This window comes from Nansenia antarctica, assembly GCF_963989245.1.
Source record: "Nansenia antarctica genome assembly, chromosome: 8".
Lineage (NCBI taxonomy): Eukaryota > Metazoa > Chordata > Actinopteri > Argentiniformes > Microstomatidae > Nansenia > Nansenia antarctica.
Window position 1 is genome coordinate 737,133 of NC_137678.1, and position 11,568 is coordinate 748,700.

Genomic DNA, 11,568 nt, shown 5'->3' on the forward strand with positions numbered 1-11,568 from the left:
AGGAGGGAGAGATTCTGAACTCAGGTCAGTAGCCAATACCTGCTCTTCATGACTCATGCTTCAGTGATGTAGAATGGTGTGTGTGTGTGTTCAGTGAAGTAGAATGGTGTGTGTGTGTTCAGTGATGTAGAATGGTGTGTGAGAGTAGATGTCTCAGGAGGAGCAGTTAAGGTGTAACCTGAAGAGATGGGTCTTCAGTCTCCGACGGAAGATGGGTAGTGACTCTGCCGTTCTGACAGCCGTGGGAGTGCACAGGCTGAACTTTGGGGGGTGACCGTTGCCTGCAGGTAGGCAGGGGGTGTCGGTTTTGCTGCCTGGTAGGCAAGCACCAGGGTCTTGGATCTGATACGAGCTGCTATCGAGAGCCAGCGAAGGGTGTGAAGGAGGAGGGTGACATGGGAGAATTTGTGGAGATTAAACACCAGAAGGGCAGCAGCATGCCATGTAGCTGTATCAGCATATAGCATGCCATGTAGCATGTAGCTGTATCAGCAGGTGTCCAGGCTGACAACTGAATGTGGTCTTGTTGGTGTTGCCCTCAAAAGAAAGGAATGAGTAAAAAGAGGAAGGATAGTAATAATACATTAGACACTCAAAGACGCTTTACAGACTGAAAAGATCGAATAGTAATAATAAAAAGAAACAAAAGGTAAAAAACAATATTAAAAAAGAAAGAAAAAGTAAGTGTAGTGAGAACTTGTCTAGGGGTGAACATTTAGTTCACTTGTCCAGACGCGTTCTGCAGGCTTCGTTGCTCTGACCTTAAATGGAAACTATACTACTATACTACTATACTAAACTATCTGGTCTGGTTTCATGTCATTATCACCACAGAGGAAGGTCTCTACCGAATGCTACTAACACACACAGCATGCTGTCCACACACACACCCATACACACACACACACACACACACACACACACACACAGCATGCTGTCCACACACACACCCATACACACACACACACACACAGCATGCTGTCCACACACACACCAATACACACACACACACACACACACACACACACACACACACACAGCATGCTGTCCACACACACACACACACACACACACACACACACACACATACACACACACACACACACACACACACACACACACACACACACACACACACACACGTTAACGCTTCAGACACTTTTGTGCAAATGTCTGCTGCCATCTTGTGGACATGTACTTTCTTATTTTATCTTATTATTTACACATTCAAATCTCACTATGTGATGTTCATATCTGATATAGTGGGATGCCCCTTTAAGAGAGCACGGGGTTAGGTAGAATATAGGAGCAGAGAATAGGAGTGAGACACGGAGAGGAGAGCTCATGCCAGAACAGACTGAACCCATAGTTGGTCCTAGTGGGTTTGCCTACACTGACGGGACACCCCCAATTGCACCATCAGGCCCGGTAACCCCTGGCACCCCTCGCTACCCAAGTAGTAGTTGCAAAACAGCCAGAGTACCTTAAAGACTTTGTACTGGACTAAAACAGCATCTGTGGGTTATGGGCATAGTAGGGAGGACTACAGACTAGGTTTTGTTTTGTATAAGCTACTGAAAAAAAAAGAAAGAAAATGTTTTAGTCACAGAGCAACTGTTAACCAAATAAACGTTTTTGTTATTTCACTGTTCCCCTTTTTGGGGATGTTGGAGGGATGTGATGTTCATATCTGATATAGTGGGATGCCCCTTTAAGAGAGCACCTGGTTAGGTAGGATAGAGGAGCAGAGCATAGGAGTGAGACACGGAGAGGAGAGCGTAGTGGGATGCCCCTTTAAGAGAGCACCTGGTTAGGTAGGATAGAGGAGCAGAGCATAGGAGTGAGACACGGAGAGGAGAGCGTAGTGGGATGCCCCTTTAAGAGAGCACCTGGTTAGGTAGGATAGAGGAGCAGAGCATAGGAGTGAGACACGGAGAGGAGAGCGTAGTGGGATGCCCCTTTAAGAGAGCACCTGGTTAGGTAGGATAGAGGAGCAGAGCATAGGAGTGAGACACGGAGAGGAGAGCGGGATAAAGAGAATCCCACGTTTATTTACTACCACACAAGTGTCAATCCTGTTAATAAGTACAATAGTACACACTACTCTAAAGAAATAGAATCAGCACTTGATTCAAAGAGACAGGATTAACTAACATTATCATCATTTTATGTTTGTTCATTGATATGAGATTATGTGTGTTCAGTGATGTAGGATGGTGTGTGTGTGTGTGTGTGTGTGTTCAGTCATGTAGAATGGTGTGTGTGTGTGTGTGTTCAGTCATGTAGAATGGTGTGTGTGTGTGTGTGTGTGTGTGTGTGTGTGTGTTCAGTGATGTAGAATGGTGTGTGTGTTCCTCTTGCAGGTAGAAGAGTGTACATCCTGGCTGCTGTGTGTTTTGGGCTGATGTGTGTTCTACAAGTCACACTGAACATCTCCCTGCGTCTTGTCCACTGTGAGTCTCCTGACTTCTTATTATGATATTATCCTTGAATCCACACAGAGAGCTCCATGAAGAGAAACCACCAAACTGAATGTCACATGGTAGTAATTCTTATGAACTGAATCAGTTCAGTAGAACCCTGAGAATAATGTAGTGATGATGGTGAGAACAAGTTATAAACCGCCAGGCTGTCAACCTAACCACCGCTTCTCCTGTCTCTCAGACAACAACCTGACCGGAGAGAGAGGCCAGTTACAGACCAGTTACAACGACCTGACTAGAGAGAGAGACGACCTTCAGAGGAAACTTTGTGAGAAAACCGGTTGTCCAGAAGGATGGAGGATGTTTGGCTGCAGCTGCTACTTCCTCTCCACTGAGACTAGAACCTGGGAGGAGAGCAGACAGGACTGCAGAGACAGAGGAGCAGACCTGGTGGTCATCAACAGCAGAGAGGAACAGAACTTTATCATTGATTTGAATAAGAACGTCTGGATTGGTCTGACTGACAGAGACACAGAGGGGACCTGGAAATGGGTGGATGGCACACCTCTGACAACAGAGTACTGGGGTATCTATCAGCCAAACAGTTATAATGGGGATGAGGACTGTGCTTTCATATATGCTTATGGAAGTAAACCTAATCAGTGGCATGACACCACATGTAGCACCAAAAGTTACTGGATCTGTGAGAAAGTGGTTTAATCATAATAGCATTTGCATTTTGTGCACGTTTAATACCTGTCTCTGGGTTACTGCAACACCTGTGTCTGAGGCTGGGGGAGGCTGGGGGAGGGGGGAGGCTGGGGGAGGGGGGGAGGCTGGGGGAGGCTGGGGGAGGGGGGGAGGCTGAGGGAGGGGAGGAGGCTGAGGGAGGGGGGGAGGCTGGGGGAGGGGGGGAGGCTGAGGGAGGGGGGGAGGCTGAGGGAGGGGGGGAGGCTGGGGGAGGGGGGGAGGCTGGGGGAGGCTGGGGGAGGCTGGGGGAGGGGGGAGGGGCTGGGGGAGTTTGGGGGGAGGTTGGGGGAGGGAGGGAGGCTGGGGGAGGAGATGGGGGGAGGCTGGGGAGGGCCTTTCTAGAGCCCTTCTTTTAAGCAGAGGGCTAAATATTCACTGTTGAACTTGTTGTTGGGTTTTGTCTCTGTAGAGTATGTGTAGGGTAGAGTGTGCCTACCACTTCCTGTTTTACCATATAAGGGCTTTTCAGAATGTCTGGTGTCTGGGTGGGGCTGTGTGTACGGCTGATGATGACGAGGGGTTGAATGTTTGTATGTGAAACACGTCAGCGGGGTTCAGGATATTATCACACTGGTCTGGATGTGTGTACTGTACAGTGATGGTTTGTTGTTTTGTGATGTGTGTTTATTAGCGGAGGCTGGTGGAGGTAGAAATGGGAGGACTGGCTCATTGTAACTGATGTAATAGAATGAGGAATAAGGAATGGTATATTCCTCATATGCTGTAGAAACCATCATCATTCCCTTCTCTGCAGTACCATGAGCCAGTTCTCCCATGTCTACCTCCCCTCGCCTCTGCTGGTTGTGATGCTGGGTTATATGCTGTTGTGTTGTGTATGGTGGCTTGTTTGGGGTTAGGGAGGGGGGGGGCAGGGTTTTGCTAGTGTTAATATCAGGTGTATTCATTTTTAAATGACAATGTTTCAATCTAGGTTGTTTGCTGTTGTGTTGTTTATGGTGGCTTGTTTGAGGTGGTGGTAGTTTTTAGGTATAATTTAAATATATAATTTGATATTAATTAATATATAATATATTAAAATGAGGTGTGTAAATGTTTAGGTGTCTTGTCAGAAAAAATACGTTTAATTTGTATTTATTTTTTTTCTTTTTGCTCATAAATGATAGCTTGATATTTGGACACATTTGAATTACTTAGACTGCTTTTTTAGATTTTAAGACCTTTTACTTTTCATACATCTTGAATGACTTTGTAACAAGCCTATAGAGTGTGGAGTGTGATCATATGTGCCAGAATCTGTTGATTTGTGATTTTCCACCTAAATGTATGATACGTTTAATCATGATAGAATGATAATGAGTTCCTTGATAAAAAACGCATCTCTCATGTGTTTGTATTTGCACAGAAATACCAAATAAAAACAAATAAAAATCTAATTTCTGTTCTCTTATGCTCGCTTAGGAATGACTTCATGACCCATAAAATGAAGGGAAAATAATCCACTTAGACAAGCCTATAAATCAATCAGGAAGAACTGGAAAGGAAGTTGACTTGTACAAAACATTTATAAATGACTGACAGAGAAACACAGGACCATGACTTCATACCAGGAAGGAATAGAAAAAGATAAACAGATTAAGTCGTCATGCAAGGAGGTGAGATGGCTGACTACGTCAACAAAAAGCCTCAAAGGTTGCTCTGAACTTGAATGAAAAGTCTTTGGTTTCCAGAGACATAACACAGAATATCATATGAAACATTATTGCTTGCCTCAAGTCCTTCAACTTATTATGGAGGAAGTTTGGCTCCAGCTGCTACTTCCTCTCCACTGAGACTAAAACCTGGGATGAGAGCAGACAGGACTGCAGAGGCAGAGGAGCAGACCTGGTGGTCATCAACAGCAGAGAGGAACAGGACTTTATCAGTGATTTGAGGAGGAGTTTGAGTGTCTGGATTGGTCTGACTGACAGAGACACAGAGGGGACCTGGACATATATTGAGAATGTTTATTTTGGTCCCCTATACAATTCACAATACAGATATAAAAAATAAAAAAAATGTACACAGTCACAATTCATAACATCAGGACCAAAAAGGTGTAGGCTGAAGCCGTGGCTTATTGCGCCTACCCTTGTTACATGTATGCATGTCCCCCCATGAATGCATCATCAAAACATTGAAACTTTTATAAACAAAAGGTCACTTACGCATGTCAACAAAAAGTTCAAAAAATACCAAACAAAAAACTAAACAAAAACTATATTTAAACCTCTGTTTTATACTTGTTAATCATCTTATTTTTAAATAATTTTTAAAATCCTTTTAGTGTACTACACATTTTCATTTCCTTTTCAAAAGTATTCCATAAATTAACTCCTTTAACTGTTATACATCTTTGTTTTGCATTTGTTCTAATCTTTGTTTTCATAAACATACATATTCCTCTGAGTTCGTAATTACTCTGTCTAACTTGAAATAGTCTCTGGATACAGACATGTATGGAGGACATGGGTGGAGGACACACCTCTGACCTCAGAGTACTGTTGGCATGACAACCCAACCATAGAGAATCTGCAGGAGTGGGAGAGGACTGTGTTGAGATGGATCATTATGCAAATGAGCTTAATCAATGGAATGACCGCCGATGTGGCAAAATACGCAACTGTGTCTGTGAGAAAGTGGTTTATTCATAATAGTACCTACTTTTTGTCATGTGTGACAGTTTCAATCAACTGAATTATTTATGTCTGTCTCTATCTCTGTCTGAATGGAATGGAATGGAATGGAATGGACTTTATGGACTTTATTTGTCATTGCTACAGTACAGGTACCAAACAACGAAATTTAGGAGGGGTGGCTCCCCTGGTGTTAGGAAAGGAATTTTTTTTTTTTTTTTAGAAAAAGCATAAAATCACAAGAAGGTAAGGAGCTGGTTTACATAAATAAAGGCTATGTACACAATCCACTGTACTATACTGCACAGATAGTCAACTAGGGTTGTCATATTGCACAAAAGTATTTTTTCACGTTATTTTAAAGTGTCACAGTTTGCAGGCTTGAAATGTACATGTTTGTGCCTCAGCACTAGCTGCCATACAATCCGTCCGGACTGTCCTGGGCCCAGAACTTAGGCCTTTTCTGTGTTCAGGGACTTGACGGCCCAGTGGTAGAAGCAGTTCTTCAGTCTGTTTGTCTTAGCGGCCGGGGTCCTGTACCTCCTATTCGAGGGCAGCCTGATAAAGTGTACGTGCCCAGGGTGGGTCGGGTCCCTGGAGATCTTGGAGGCCTTCCTGAGACAGCGTGTGTTGTACAGCTCTTCCAGAGAGGGGAGGGGGGCGCCGGTGATCTTCTGGGCTGTTCTCACGACTCTCTGTAGCGCATTTCTCTCCGCTGTTGTGCAGCTGTGGAACCAGATGTGGAACCAGATGCCGTAGGTGAGGATGCTCTCCACTGCGCCGTGGTAGAAGGCCACCAGTATCTCCTGCTTGTTGTGTTCTTTCCTGAGGCATCTCAGGGTGTATAGCCGCTGTTGTGCCCTCTTGATGGTGCCTTTTGTGTTGTCCTTCCAGGCCAGGTCATCCCGCATGTGATGTCCCAGGAATCGGAGGGTTGAGACTCTCTCCACGCTCTCTCCGTTGATGAGCAGGGGCTGGATCTCAGACTTTTTCCTCCTGAAGCCTACGATGAATTCCTGGGTCTTTGACTTGTTTAGCAGCAGGTAGCTCAGTTGCTCTACCTCATCCCTGTACGCCGCCTCGTCCCCCCCCGAGATACATCCCACCACGGTGGTGTCGTCTGCAAACTTTACGATGTAGTTGCTGGGGTGGACGGGGGTGAAGTCGTGGGTGTAGAGGTTGTAGAGGATGGGGCTTAGCACGCAGCCCTGGGGGGACACAGTGCTGAGGCTGAGGGCTGTGGAGGTGTGGGGGCCCACCCGCACCCTCTGGGGGCGGTCGGTCAAGAAGTCCTTGATCCACGCACATATAGAGTGTGATAGACCCAGGTCTAGTAGTTTGGTCACTAGCCTGTCTGGAAGGATGGTGTTGAAGGCGGAGCTGAAGTCCACGAAGAGCAGTCTCGCGTAGCTGTTTCCCCTCTCCAGGTGGGATAGAGTGGCGTGGAGAGTCGTCACTATGGCGTCCTCTGTGGACCTGTGGGCTCTGTAGGCGAACTGGTATGGATCCAGGTTGGGCGGGAGGCGTGTGAGTATGTGGGCCCGGACTAGTTTCTCGAAGCACTTCATGATGATTGGTGTGAGTGCCACCGGGCGGTAGTCGTTTAGGCAGCTCACTGTGCTTTTCTTCGTCTCTATCTCTCTCTCTGTCTCTCTCTCTGTCTCTCTCTCTCTCTCTGTCTCTCTCTCTGTCTCTCTCTCTCTCTCTCTCTCTCTCTCTCTCTCTGTCTCTATCTCTCTCTCTGTCTCTATCTCTGTCACTCTCTCTCTCTCTCTCTGTCTCTCTCTCTCTCTCTCTCTCGGTTACCTTAGCAACTGTGTCTGCGGCTGGGGCTTTTAGGCATGTTTCCTGTTTCACTGGTTTGTCGTGTGAAATGGTTGTAGGTGTGCAGAAGTGAAACCACAACCTTTTGAGCTCTGCTGCACACCTTTGCAGCAGCCATCTGAGTTCTTCAAACTCTGTCATTAAGGGGAATCACAATGACCTATTTCACCAGAGGAGCAGACCTGGTGATCATAAACAGCAGAGAGGAACATTACCTTCTGGTCTGACTGACAGAGACGCAGAGACTGACAGAGACGCAATGGGTGGACAGCACACCTCTGACCTCACAGTACTGGCATGACAGACGACCAGATAATTATGGTGGGAAAGAGGGTTGTGTTGAGATATACAAATGGACTGCACTTATATAGCGCCTTTATCCAAAGCGCTTTACAACGGCCTCTCATTCACCCATTCACACACGTTCACACATCAATGGCGGCCAAGCTACCATGCAAGGCGCCGGCCCGCTCACTGGGAGCAATTTGGGGTTCAGTGGCTTGCCCAAAGACACTTCGACATGTGGCCAGCCGGGGCTCGAACCGCCGATCTGCCAACCTTGCGATCATTAGACGGCGACACTACCTCCTGCGCCACAGCCGCCCCACGGCTACAATGCAGAGAGTAAGACTGATCAAGGGAATGACTTCAGACTTCAGACTTCAGAGGTGTTGACTATCAGAACTGGATATGTGACAACGTGTTTTAGAGTACTTCTACCTAGCCGTCATCCACCTCATTAACATAATCACTTACTTGTCATTGGCTACTTATCAACTAAGCACCATACAGTTTCCATTTAAGTTGAGAGCAACAAAGCACTCAGACTGTGTCTTTGTTTTCCCATTTCAAGCCTCCATAGCACATCCCTTAGATCTGGAGCCGCCAGCAGCAATCTCCCAGCTGCTTGGCTGTGTGGAGGCTTGTGGGGTTTGTGTTCATAGTCTAGGCACATATTAGCTAAGGAGTAGCGAGTGAGCTGCCCTCAATCAGCCCTTTAGGCATACGTGCATGGCTGAGAAGATATCTCCTCTTAGTCACACACATACACCCTACAGATTCATCCACAGCAACTTTAGCAGTGACTTCCATTATTGTGTCTCTCTGATGACTAAGTCCTTCTCTAGGCCTCTCGCTACTGCCCCTCTTCTCTGGCTTGACCTTGTACTCAGAGTATGGTTATATTTATTCAAATGCATTCCTTTATATAATCTTCCTCTCTTTCACTCTCTTGTTTGTCCTAATGATGTTCTCTCCTGTTATTTGCTCATTGCTGCGTTGCTCTAGTGCCTCTAGTTCCTCTTCCTCCCTCCCAATCCTCTACCTCTTCCTCTCTCCCAATCCTCTACCTCTTCCTCCCTCCCAATCCTCTACCTCTTCCTCCCTCCCAATCCTCTACCTCTTCCTCCGCCCCAATCCTCTACCTCTTCCTCCCTCCCAATCCTCTACCTCTTCCTCCGCCCCAATCCTCTACCTCTTCCTCCCTCCCAATCCTCTACCTCTTCCTCCCTACCAATCCTCTACCTCTTCCTCTCTCCCAATCCTCTACCTCTTCCTCCGCCCCAATCCTCTACCTCTTCCTCCCTCCCAATCCTCTACCTCTTCCTCCCTCCCAATCCTCTACCTCTTCCTCCGCCCCAATCCTCTACCTCTTCCTCCCTCCCAATCCTCTACCTCTTCCTCTCTCCCAATCCTCTACCTCTTCCTCCCCCCCAATCCTCTACCTCTTCCTCCCCCCCAATCCTCTACCTCTTCCTCCCTCCCAATCCTCTACCTCTTCCTCTCTCCCAATCCTCTACCTCTTCCTCCCTCCCAATCCTCTACCTCTTCCTCCCTCCCAATCCTCTACCTCTTCCTCCGCCCCAATCCTCTACCTCTTCCTCCCCCCCAATCCTCTACCTCTTCCTCCCTCCCAATGCTCTACCTCTTCCTCCCTCCCAATCCTCTACCTCTTCCTCCCCCAATCCTCTACCTCTTCCTCCCCCCCAATCCTCTACCTCTTCCTCCCTCCCAATCCTCTACCTCTTCCTCCGCCCCAATCCTCTACCTCTTCCTCCCCCCCAATCCTCTACCTCTTCCTCCGCCCAATCCTCTACTTCTTCCTCCCTCCCAATCCTCTACCTCTTCCTCCCTCCCAATCCTCTACCTCTTCCTCCCCCCCAATCCTCTACCTCTTCCTCCGCCCCAATCCTCTACCTCTTCCTCCCTCCCAATCCTCTACCTCTTCCTCTCTCCTCCCTTGTTGCCTGTACCCATGGCTGCCTTTCACCCCAACCCCCAGTTGGGACTGACAGGCGTGTGACAAGACTACCCTGACCCCCCAGGCACATACAGTGCATCTTCAACATTACAATGTATGTATCCTTTTTGGAGGGAATTCAGGCACATAACTGACAACCATTATAAAAAGAGCAGTGCCAATAACAGTCTTGTAGGCAGGGCCGGTCCTAGGCATAGGCGAACTAGGCGGTCGCCTAGGGCGCCAAATGTCTGGAGGGCGCCAAATGCCTGGAGGGCGCCAAATGCCCTTTCATGTCTCCATGAAAATATGTCTCAGCCTACTGTCTATTACGCTTCGCGATTAGTCACACTCGCCTCTTGTGCCCTCTCTCGAAGGTGGCTTACTGTTGAATGTGTGGGTGGTGATGAGGCAGTACTGGTGGCTTAATGTGGTGGTGATGGTGGTGGTGGCGCCCCTAAATTTTTTGGGGAGGGGGGCATCAAATCATTCTCTCGCCTAGGGCACCTAAATGCCTAGGACCGGCCCTGCTTGTAGGCATGTGTACTAATTAGTTCCCCATGTTTGAGAAAAGAGAAAAGGCTGATACGTTTTTGACTTACATACTGATGGCAATGTATATTTTTACACACAGGCACTAAAGAAGATCGCGTACGTCTTTTCATGTCACATTTTGTTAGAATCACATACAATGAAGGTTGCATTTTTTTTTAAGTGTTCAATTTAATCCAGTGAGGAACAAGATGCAAACTAGTCCTTTGTACAGTGATGTTCAGACAAAGTTTCTTACAGATTCTATCGATGTTTCCAGGAACTATTATATACATGTGAAACCATCCTATACGGATCCCCATCTAAACTCAGAAAGGCTGAACATTTTAAAATAAAAGTGGGTAACATTAATATCACAAGAAAAGAGGATATTACATACCTGGGCTCCATCTTAGAGGCAAATCTTTCCGGAGATAAAATGGCAGCAAAAGTAATCAAAAAAGTGAACCATAGAACTAGATTCTTGTACAGGATATCCTCACTTGTCAGTAAAAACACACTGAGGACCCTATCAGGAGCTCTCATTCAATGTCACTTCGACTATGCCGTAACATCATGGTACTATAGAACCACAAAGGCCCATAAAACAAGACTCCAGACAGCCCAAAATAAACTGGTTAGGCTTCTGCTAGGCCTCAACCCTAGGACACATCTAACCGCTGCTCATTTTTTGAGCCTTGATTGGCTACGAGTAGTTGACAGAGTGCAGCAACTTGCACTGGGCCTGGTCTTCAAGATACGCTACACCACAAAGACACCCAAGTACCTGTCAACATACTTCCAAAAAGTGAACAACGTCCACACATACAACACCAGAGGAAGCTCCACGAACCACGTTCAACCGCGTTGCACCACAAACAAGGGGTTAAACTTGTTTGCAAACTATGCAGTAAAAATGTGGAACGCCCTTCCTATAATCTTAAAGGAGTGCAAAACACTGCCCACCTTCAAAACCACTCTCAAAAAACATTTACAGGAGGCTGCAATCCGTAACTGGACCCTCTAAATCAAAAATCAGATTAAAAGACCCGAACTACCCACTGTACATACTTTGTGTTTTGTCCCCCGCCCCCACCTGTGGTGTATGTCCCCACCTGTCCTACCCGCTGTACATACCTAATGTTTTGTTGTATTGTTCTTCCCATGA